The sequence below is a fragment of the Phacochoerus africanus genome, chromosome 7 (assembly GCF_016906955.1).
Source record: "Phacochoerus africanus isolate WHEZ1 chromosome 7, ROS_Pafr_v1, whole genome shotgun sequence".
Classification (NCBI taxonomy): Eukaryota; Metazoa; Chordata; class Mammalia; order Artiodactyla; family Suidae; genus Phacochoerus; species Phacochoerus africanus.
Window position 1 is genome coordinate 23,869,545 of NC_062550.1, and position 11,789 is coordinate 23,881,333.

The 11,789-nt window shown below is 39.3% G+C and overlaps 1 pseudogene; it reads left to right on the plus strand.

The window, feature by feature from the left end:
- The first annotated feature begins 4,441 nt into the window (after positions 1–4,441).
- On the plus strand, positions 4,442–7,658 carry LOC125130364 (olfactory receptor 6C2-like; annotated as a pseudogene).
- The last annotated feature ends 4,131 nt before the right edge of the window (positions 7,659–11,789 follow it).

An 11,789-nucleotide genomic window follows, 5' to 3' on the forward strand; every position in this document is an offset into this window, starting at 1 on the left:
AAGACAAGGATGTCCACTCTCGCCACTACTCTTCAACATAGTTCTGGAAGTCCTAGCCACGGCAATCAGAGAAATAAAAGAGACAAAAGGAATCCAAATTGGAAAGGAAGAAGTAAAACTGTCCCTATTTGCAGATGACATGATACTATACCTAGAGAATCCTAAAGACTCTACCAGAAAACTGTTAGAGCTCATCCACGAATTTGGCAAAGTCACAGGATACAAAATCAATACACAGAAATCGATAGCATTTCTATATACTAACAATGAAAGAGCAGAAAAGGAAATTAGGGAAGCATCCAAAAGAATAAAATACCTAGGAGTAAACCTACCTAAAGAGATGAAAGACCTGTACTCTGAAAACTATAAGCTGCTGATGAAAGAAATCAAAGATGACACAAATAGATGGAAAGATATACAATTGCTCTTGGATTGGAAGAGTTAATATTATCAAAATGACTATACTACCTAAGGCAATCTACAGATTCAACGCAATTCCTATCAAATTACCAAGGACATTTTTCACAGTACTCAAACAAAATATTTTAGAGTTTGCTTGGAAGCACAAAAGACCCAGAAGAGCCAAAGACATCCTGAAAAAGAAAAATGGAGCTGGAGGAATCAGGATCCCGGACTTGACACTATACTACAAAGCAACAACCATCAAAGCTGCATGGTACTGGCACAAAGACAGAAATAGAGATCAGTGGAACTGGACAGAAAGCCCAGAATTCAACCCACGCACCTACAGCCAACTCATCTATGACAAAAGAGCCAAGGATATACAATGGAGAAAGGACAGCTTGTTCAATAAGTGGTGCTGGGAAAGCTGGACAGCCGCATGTCAAAGAATGAAATTAGAACACTCCCTAACACCATACACAAAAAGAAACTTCAAATGGATTCAAGACCTAGATAGAAGACCAGACACTATCAAACTCCTAGAGGAAAACATAGGCCACTCTCTGACATAAATGACAGCAACATCTTCTCAGATCCACCTCTTAGAGTATTGACAAATAAACAAAAATAAAAAAATGGGACCTAATCAAACTTCAAAGTCTCTGCACAGCAAAGGAAACCCTAAACAACATGAAAAGACAACCCACAGAATGGGAGAAAATCTTTGCAAGTGACTCCACTGACAAGGGATTCATCTCCAAAATTTACAAACACCTTCTGCAGCTCCATACCAAAAAAACAAACAACCCCATCAAAAAATGGGCACAAGATCTAAGTAGACAGTTCTCCAAAGAAGTCATATGGATGGCTGAGAAACACATGAAAAGATGTTCAACATCACTCATTATTAGAGAAATGCAAATCAAAACCACCATGAGGTACCACCTTACACCAGCCAGAATGGCCATCATCCAAAAGTCTACAAACAAGAAGTGCTGGAGAGGGTGTGGAGAAAAAGGAACCCTAGTACACTGTTGGTGGGATTGTAAATTGGGGCAACCACTGAGGAAAGCAGTATGGAGATTCCTCAGAAAACTAAACATAGAACTACCATTTGATCCAGCAATCCCACTCCTGGGCATCTATCCAGAGAAAACCACGACTCGCAAAGACACGTGTACTCCGATGTTCATGGCAGCACTCTTTTCAATAGCCAAGACATGGAAACAACCTAAATGTCCATCAACAGAGGAGTGGATCAAGAAGCTGTGGTACATATACACAATGGAATATTACTCAGCCATTAAAAAGAACAAAATACCAGCATGTTTAGCAACATGGATGGACCTAGAAACTATCATGCTAAGTGAAGTCAGCCATACAATGAGACACCAACATCAAATGCTATCACTGACATGTGGAATCTGAAAAAAGGACAGATGGAACTTCTTTGCAGAACAGATGCTGACTCACAGACATTGAAAAACTTATGGTCTCCAGAGGAGACAGCTTGGGGGCTTGGGGGGGTGTGCTTGGGCTGTGGGATGGGAATCCTGTTAAATCAGATTGTTATGATCATTATACAACTACAGATGTGATAAATTCATTTGAGTAATAAAAAAAAAGAAAATAAAGTTAAACCAAAAAACAAAATAGACATGAAGCAAATTTATTGTATTTTCATAACACTTTGTTATCTATGAGTGGAAGAGTATCCACAAATATCTTTTCATCAGAAAGTTAGTATTTTGCACTAAGAATGTGTCCTTAAAATTGTTGATCCTCACCATCTCCAAGGACATGATTCCCAGTGCTGCCTGTGTTATGTATTTTGTCAAAATTCAGTGCACATCAGATCCTTTAGTCATGTTAGAACTTTAGTCACAAAGGAGTCTTATTTATCCACACAGAGGGCTCCTGCTTATCCAAAAGAGCCTGAGATAATGAAATATTCATCTTCACTGTGTAAAAAATCTCTTTGCCAAGAGAGATCAGAAATTATCTTTTTCAAAATCTTCTAAGAATCATCTTATATTTCCCCAGACATTTAAAATAAATGACTTTTTTCAGCTTCGAGATCGAAGAAATTGTTTCCTAGGTTGAAAAAGGAAGAGAATCTTTAATGAGAGGCTGTTGGCAAGTCAGAGAGCCCTACCCATCATAAAAAAACTGCCTGTGAATATGTATGTCTTCATGAGAAGGGCATCTGTGCACATATATGAGTCCACTTAAACTTTCGGTTTCATCTTTGGGACTGTCAGGATTATACAGTCAACTAAAGCCACGATTACCTTCCATTAGAGTAAATACGTTCTTTGGTAATTTCAGTTTCTTCCTTCATTCAACAGTCTAGTTTCTTGGTCCCAGCAAAATATCACAATTTATTTATTTATCTATCTATCTATCCATCCCTTCATCTATCTATCTATTTATTTATTTACTTATTTATTTTCAGGGCCATACCTACAGCATATGGACATTCCCAGGCTAGGGATCGAATCTGAACAGAGCTATAGCTGCTAGCCAAAATCACAGCCACAGCAATGCAAGATCTAAGCTGTGTCAGTGATCTGCACCACAGCTCAAGACAACACCAGATACTTAACCCACTGAATGAGGCCAAGGATGGATCCCTCATCTTCATGGATACTAGTCAGGTGTGTTACTGCTGAGCCACAACAGGAACTACAGACTCATCTGTTTAAAAATCTGAGATAGCAATGAATTAATTTAGATAGCTCTAAAAAAGAAGAGAGTAGTTTGAAATGCTATTTAGTTTTAGAAGAGTGAAGGTTGAAGGGATTGGACTCAGTGGAAATGTGTATTCCATGCATAACTAGAGATCAATAGTTACCTGTTCACTCTTTTTAGCCTTAGTACCTACAGCAAAATCAGCCATATCTTAGTTTCTCAATAGATAAGACCTTCTGTGATTTAGGATGGATAGGGAAAGAAACACAAGAATGAGTGCCATGTTGAAAATCTTGAAATGTACACATCTAGAGGACTCTCAAAAGGAAATACTAAGAAAATGAAATCAGAATGCCTAAAGAGTAATGAGTGTTCACTGCGTCCTAGATGCAGCTCTAGATATTACATGTATTAATGACACGCATTATTCCTACACTAAGAAGTATACAGTATTTTTAATTTAAATTCTGCTCTTGCAAAAATGCACAAGTTACACATGTTAAGCAAAGTGCCCAAGGACATTCAGAAAGGAAAAAGGCAAAGTCTAAACTCAACCCTCTAACTCTCATCTAGATGCCCAAGAATAAGCTGAATGTTGAAGCCTCTAGACTGCAAGATGCATTTTTCCCACAGATATATATTTGAAAATCATCAGCTTATCTGAAGTTATTTTACATATGAGACTCTCCTACACAAAGAGCAGAGTGAAGGAAAAGACTGCCTCTAGAAACAGATTTCAGGCTGATCAACAAGCAGAATGATTTGCAAAAGAAAAGGCACCACGAAGGAGAATGAAAAAGAACAGAGAGGTAGGAAGAAATTCAGCAACATGTGAGAGAGTGGAAATTAAGCTGTCATCACTTTCATAAGTTAGAAGTTTACACAGAGAGTTTGAAGAAGTAATGAAAACTCGATTATTTAACGAGTGGAAACATGAGGTGACCTTGTCTAGAGTAGATAAATTGGTGCAAACATCAGATGAGGTATAAAGGGTTAAAAGGGCAAAGGACACAATTATCACACAGATGGAATGTCACCCTCACTCTGATCAATTCTCACTGTAAAAAACCTAAGGATCCGTTCCTCCAAAATTTCTCCTTCTTAGAAATTTCATTCACAACTGCTTGTGTTCCCAGATTCTTGTACAGCATATCCTCTGGGGACAACTCCATCACTCATAAACACTCAACTGCTGTTTACAGACCTCTTCGCAGTGACAGAATTCTTCCTCCTGGTCACCATGTCCCATGACTGCTACGTGGCCATCTGCAAACCCCTGCATTACACGGCCATCATGAACAGCCGAGGCTGCAAGAACTTCATCCTCTTCTGTTGAGCAGCAGCACTAATGATCACACTCCCACCAGTGAGGCTGGGTTTGGGCCTGGAATTCTGTGACTCGAATGTCATCGATTGCTTTTGCTGTGACGCTTCTCCTCTCCTGAAGGTCTCTTGCTCAGACACAGGGGGACAGAACAGATGGTTATGTGTGCAGTGCTGAGGCCATCATCACCCTCGTGCGTGTAGTTCTTTCCTACATTTACATCGTCAAGGCCATTCTAAGGTTTCCCTCTGCCCAGCAAAGGAAGAAGGCCTTCTCCACCTGTTCTTCCCACATGATTGCGGTTTCCATTACTTAGGGCAGCTGCATCTTCATATGTCAAACCCTCAGCCAAGGACGAGGCAGCTATTAATAAAGGAATTTCACTCCAAATTACCTCTATGTCACCAATGTTGAATCCCTTCATTTACACACAGAGAAACAAGCGTGTGAAGCAAGCTTTCCTTGACTTGATTAAAAAAGCTGAACTCCTGTCAAAGATGGAAAGGGAAACTGAATGAATAAATCCAAGTCAAACGAAGCTTGGAGAGGCACAAAACCTCAAGTTTCAGATACTATTTATTATCTCTATATCACTTATTCTCCAGTCATCATCCCATGAACTCTTCTTTGTAAACTCGCTTACTCTGAACTCTGACTACTCCAACATTTGCTCTTCATCAAAACTAAACTCTGGATGATGATGTTTAGTCTACCTGGCAGAAATTTCTGTGTGCCTTAGCCCTAGCCATCATCCCTGGAAACACAGTGGACCACATTTTTCTCCCATACCGTTAGGTGTGGCCGTGCAGTCTTCTTTCTTCTTTCTTTCTAGTTGGTAAATTGTTCATTATGAAGTAAAATTGTGCTTCCAAACAGTTGGAAAAATAGTGCAGACATTTCCCAGATAGCTTTCAGCCAGCTCCCCCTAACGGTAAGCACCCTGCATAGTTCATTACTCACGCTATGGAAGGAACACTGTATACAAACACTAATGACTGAAATACGCATTTAAGGATGGCTCGTGGTCCCAAACCAGTCCTGGGCAAGCAGCGATGATGCCACCACCTCCAACGCCCATGCCCCCGCCGCTGCAGCACATTTTGCAGGCTTTCTTGGTGTCCCAGGTCAGATAGGCGGAAGCTGGGCCTCGCACAGGTTTCCTGACTCCCTATCCCGGCACCTGTGGGCTGAGCATGCACAACAGGCTATTGACCAGGCTGAAGTTCATGAGTCCCTGGGAAATCCAGGAGGGCCAAGCTTGCGGCTCAGGTTTAGGGGTCCCAGAAGAGCGAAAGATTAATTGAAAAATAATTAAATAAAAATACAATAAATCAATTAAGCACAGACGTTATTTGGATTTTCCCAGTTTTCCTACTAACATCCTTTCTGTTGTAGGATCCAGTCCAAGTTACTATTTGACAAGAAATCATGATGACCCCTTGGTCTCCTCCAACTTGTGTTCTCATCCTGTCTTCACTCGGCCCTCAGGACCTCAAAAGTATGAACAATTGCGGCTAAATTCTACTGTTTTGTTTTTTTTTCCCATTTATACTGTTATTTACCCAATACTGGAGTAGGTATCTTGTTGATGTAGTATGCATAAAGCAGTGTTCTGTCAGAGTGAAAATGGAAGGAAAATTGGGTATTCATGTAGAAACTTAGAGACAAAGAGCAAAACTGGAAAACACTGGGTGGTATCCAGATGACAATTCTGATACCAAAAGAAAACTACAATGAAATAACTTCTTTGGTCTTTGCAGTAGAAGCAAACATTCCAATACTGCACACATAGCCTCTATATAATGTCAAACTCAGCCACTTACTTGCATTTAATAGTAACCAACCCTTCCAAGTAACTCATAAGTCCATTCAACCTGATGAGTAGTGAAGACTTATAGGAGCAAAAGGACATTATAATATCCACAAAGTTGTATCACATGGATAATGCTTTCTAAATCTACAGCTAAATACAGTCCAGAGAATAAATGGCAGAATTTAAATGAACTGAAAATAGAGATGGGAGAAGAGACCAGAGGGTATAAAGGTATGGACTGCACTACAAACTGATGTCAGAAAAACATGATCTTGAGGAGACCTATTATTCATTCTCAAAGAGCTGAAAATTCCTCACATTTCATGGGTCATTATCAGGCCAAAGAAGAAAATGACTGTTCATTGCATTGATTGGGGTTTTTTTACGCTATGGCCTTGGCATCACAATTTCACACAAGTTTTCTCAGTTCAGTGTGTCACTTGAGTTGGTGAGGAGTGTGAGAAGAAGTACGAGTCAGCCATGAGAAACATGTACATGGTTATCTACATTCATACTTCTGGGACTGACAGGTATCCTCAAATGCAGCTTCGCATTTTTATATTTCTGTTTGTCTCCTACACGCTGAGTATAACTGGGAACATGACCATCATTATACTCACTTTGGTAGATTCTCGCCTTAAAACTGCCATGTACTTCTTCCTCAAACACTTCTCCTTTTTAGAAACCTTCTTCACTACAGTCTGCATCCCCAGGTTCCTATACAGCTTGTCAACTGGGGACAAAACTATCTCCTATAATGCCTGTATGGCTCAATTATTTTTTGTCTTCCTTTTTGGAGCCACAGAATTTTTTCTCCTGGCCGCCATGTCCTATGACCGCTACGTGGCCATCTGCAAACCCTGACATTATGCGACCATCATGAACAGCAGAGTCTGTGGATGGCTTGTCAGCTGCTGCTGGATAGCGGGTTGGTTGGTCATATTTCCACCACTGTGCCTGGGCCTAAACCTGGAATTCTGTGACTCTAATATCATTGGTCATTTTGACTGTGATACTTCTCCTTTGCTGAAGAAATCTTGTTCAGACACCCAGCTCATAGAACAGTTGGTTCTTGCCCTTGCTGTGTTGACTGATATCATGTCCTACACCTACATCATCAAGACCATCACAAAGTTCCCATCTGCCCAGCAAAAGACGAAGGCCTTCTCTACCTGCTCTTCTCACTCGATAGTGGTTTCTATCACCTTTGGCAGTTGTTTCTTCATCTATGCCTAACATTCAGCAAAGGATGATGTAGCAATTAATAAGTGCGTGTCCGTGCTCACCGCTTCAGTTGCCCCCATGTTAAACCAGTTTATTTATACCCTGAGCAACAAGCAAGAGAAACAAGCTTTCACAGACTTAATAATCAAAGGAATTTCATTGATCTCAAAGAAGCAAAGGAACGTTGAAAGCAACGTAAAATAGAAATGTAAATACAAAAGGAGCAGTGCACCTTAAAGTCATACTCTTCAAGTATCTTTTTTCCCTCTTTCTGCCACACTTGCAGCCTATGGAAGTTCCCAGGCCAGGCACTGAATCCGAGCTGCAGCTGCAGCCTGTTCCAGAGCTGCAGCAATGCTGGATCCTTAACCTGCTGCACCACAGCAGGAACTCCATAATCTTCAGTTCTTAACTACTGTGCCCCGTTCTACTCTATGTTCACATTAAATGCTTACAACACTGTTACTCCTGAATTTTGGCCCCCAAATCATCATTTCAATGCTTTTGTATATAATCACATTGAGACATTTCAACCCTTGTTGTAAATAAATGTTCTCCAAGATGACATGTCATATCAAGAGAACATGAAATCAAATTTCTAGGAAAAGGGCCTTACCTAAACTCTAACCTGGCTCTATTTGATAAAAAAAAAAAAAAAGTAGTAATTCCTACTTGAAAAGTAAAAAAATCAAATTCTGGAACTAATAGGATAATAATGAAGCCATAGTATCCATTACTTTCTTTAAAACCAAAATTCCAAAAAGAATACAATTACAGTTACTCTTCTCAAACAGGAATAAGATAATTTTCAAAATATTAAATGAGTTAGTTTGAGTAAAAAGGAATACATTCCAACACTATGGGTTTCTACCCAGGAGGTCTATATCTATCTTGTAAAAAAAAAAAAAAAAATATATATATATATATATATATATCCCAAAGATTTAGAGTTTAGTCAATGGATTCTCTCTAAAGTGGAAGTACACAGCCTCTACATTAACTCATCACCCACGTGGCAGTGATCTGATAAAATGTGCTGAGATAATAAAACCATCTTTATGATACAAACAGAGCTAAGTTAAGCCAACAGGAGCCAGTAGTGATTCTGCCCACTTTGTTCATTGCTGTAGTATTACCACCTTGAGTAGTGCACAGAATATATAATAGGTTCTCAACAAATGTCAACAGAAATTAATGGCTGGGATTTAGAAAACAGAAAAAGAAAAACGTGATAGTGACTGGAGGACACAAAAGAAGAAGGAGAATTCAATGAGCTTCGGGCTTGCTTATTTGGAGTTTATCAAATATCTAAGGGCACATTCCCAGCTTTTTTCTTAAGGTCTCACTCAGCCTCTCAAGAGTCTGCTGCGGTAGTCAAGGTGGTTTTATCGTTCATTATACTCTGACATCTCTACTCTTTCTTGGACACAATTTCCCCCAGGACCCTCTACTGATGTCCCTTTATACAAAGGGAATCAAAGTGATGAACTGAACTGTCTACTGATCTTCTATTTTTGTGTATTTGCAGAGAACTCTTTTAGTACACAGAAAGATGCTGAGCCTTTTTCTAGGACAATCTATTAAGACTACACATGTATCGTGTTCACACTCCTGATTTTTATTTCTGGATTGTGATTACATATATATATATATATATTTATTTATATTTATATTTTGTCTTTTTGCTACTTCTTGGGCCGCTCCCGTGGCATATGGAGGTTCCCAGGCTAGGGGTCGAATCAGAGCTGTAGCCACCGGCCTATGCCAGACCAACAGCATCGCGGGATCCGAGCCGCGTCTGCAACCTACACCACAGCTCACAGCAACGCCGGATCATTAACCCACTGAGCAAGGGCAGGGACCGAACCCACAACCTCATGGTTCCTAGTCGGATTCGTTAACCACTGCACCACAACAGGAACTCCATTACATATATTTTTAACACGTCTGATGAGAAACCTGTATCAAAATCCATATAAATATAAAAACTTTTCTACCTACTGCTGAGAATTTCTCCTATAGGAGTGGTCTGGTGTAAAAGCAGTCATGAGAACAAATATATTTATTGAAAACTTTAAAGTGCTTTTTTATTATTAAAAATAAGAAATGTAAACAACTTAAGTTTCCAAACTGGTGGTACTTATGACCAATAGAGATTAAAATTATATACATTCGGTCATTAATAATTGCCATAAATCTCCTCATATTGATAACTAAAGACAACCATAATTGGTTGGGTGAAAAATGGTAGGTTACATTTTTCTGCAAGTTTACGTATGTACTTATGTTTGAGTGGGAAAAACTATGACACTGCTTTTATAAAAGATTTTATTTACAGTGGTAATCTCTATGCCACCACTTTTTTTCCTTTTTGCCTTCATATTTTTGATAAGGTTTATGAGTTCCTTGATTTTATTGGCCAAGCCCTGGCATGCAGAAGATCCCAAGCCAGAGATGGAACCCACGCCACGGCAGTGGCAACATTTAATTCTTAATCACTAGGACACCAGTGAGTTACTTAATTGAAAGAAAGAGAGAATGCTTTCTCAGGTCAGCTTCATTGCCTTAGACAAGACAGAAGAAATATCATTTCATCATGTCACTTCTATTAGCCTGCATCACCACAATGTATCTAATGCTAGTGCTGCATTTTCTTGATCTTAAGGGCACTGTCCCCATTGCTGTAAAGGTGACTGCCAACATTGCATATTATAATTCCTTGATGACTTTCAAAGCTGGGTCTCCAAGGACTCTTTCTTTGTTTACTCTAATGACTCTTTGGTATAGGTAGAATACATAAATTAACCAGCCATAATATTTGGTGCCAACTATGGTTTCCTCACCAATGAATTCAGAAGATCAGCTGTCCATAATCACTCAGTCGCCCAGGGTATGCCTAGCCCTAGAGACTAGGCATTCCTTTTTTTCTTTTTCTTTCTCTTTTTTTTAATCTGAAAAGAGAAGAACACATATTCTTGGTGTAAAAAGGCAGAGGCCCTCATAAAAATTCTCTATCGTGTAGGAGGGCTCTGGGCATTTCCAGGGATTTTCTAGCTGAGCGTGGTTTCCTCAGAAAACTTAGCTTTCAGGTCTCTACTAGCATATTCCTGTTCAGCCTGTGTCTCATTATGCGAATGTTCAAATAAATGGTCAACGGATGCCATGCCATAATTCACTGCTTAAATGTAAGTATAAAAATGTTTGAGGCCTCTGTTATTTTTCACAGTACGTATGCATGTGTTCTGGCAGACGTGGGAGGTGGATGGGAAATGTCATGATAGATTTCTCTCTTCAAGCAAAGGGTTAGACTTAAATAACCAATACGATTAGCATTTGATGGGACTATCCTCTAGTCATTTCTGAGATACAATTATTTTTATCTAGAATGATGGCCCTAGAAATCATTAGAAGGCCTGGTTGAGGAATATTCAGAAATAAAAACTCCCACAAATACACATGGACACACAAAAATAAAATCAAGGGTACACACACACATACACAGACACAAATCACTTGCAGACTCACATACTGAAATTTTATTCATGTCTTATTTTTTGCATAAATAAAATACTTTGTAAAAGTCAAATAATTGGTCAATTTGACTATGTTGGCATTATCAAATATTTAATATTTATGAAAGACGAGATTCAGAGACAAGCAAACTATTGATTATTAAATGCGAAATAGTTTTAAGACCCAAACAAAGCTGAGTCAAATATCAGGAGAACGGCTGGGTGGTGAACTGAGTTAATGAGAAAAAGAAAATGGGACAGAGCTTCTCAGTGTGAACTATGGTCACCATCGATGACACTGCAGTGTTCAAGAGGGTAAGAGATTTCCACCAAACTTGATCGATCCTGAGCCTCAATTAATATCCCTCCCTGTGATGGTACCAGTCTACCCTGGAGACTTCATCCTGTACACTGAGCCTATAGCAGAAGCAGACAGGGTTTACGGGCTCAGATGAAAGAGAGAAAGGCATTGTTCCAAACTGTGAAATAAGTTAAACAGAAAACGACAAACACCATACGATCTCACTTATATGTGGAATCTAAAACACAGAAACAAACAAACAACACACACACACACCAAACACACACACCACACACACACACACACAAAAAAACCAAAAATCAATCCTCGCTGACAAACAAAGAATACATTAGTGGTCTCAGAGGACAGGAGTGCAGAGTGGTAGGAGAAATGGATGAAGGGGCTCAAAGGATAGAAACTTCAGTTATAAAGTAAATAAGTTTTGGGGATGGAATTTACAGCATGGAGACTAGAGGTCATAATACTGTATTGCATACGTGAAAATGAGTAAGGAGTAGATCT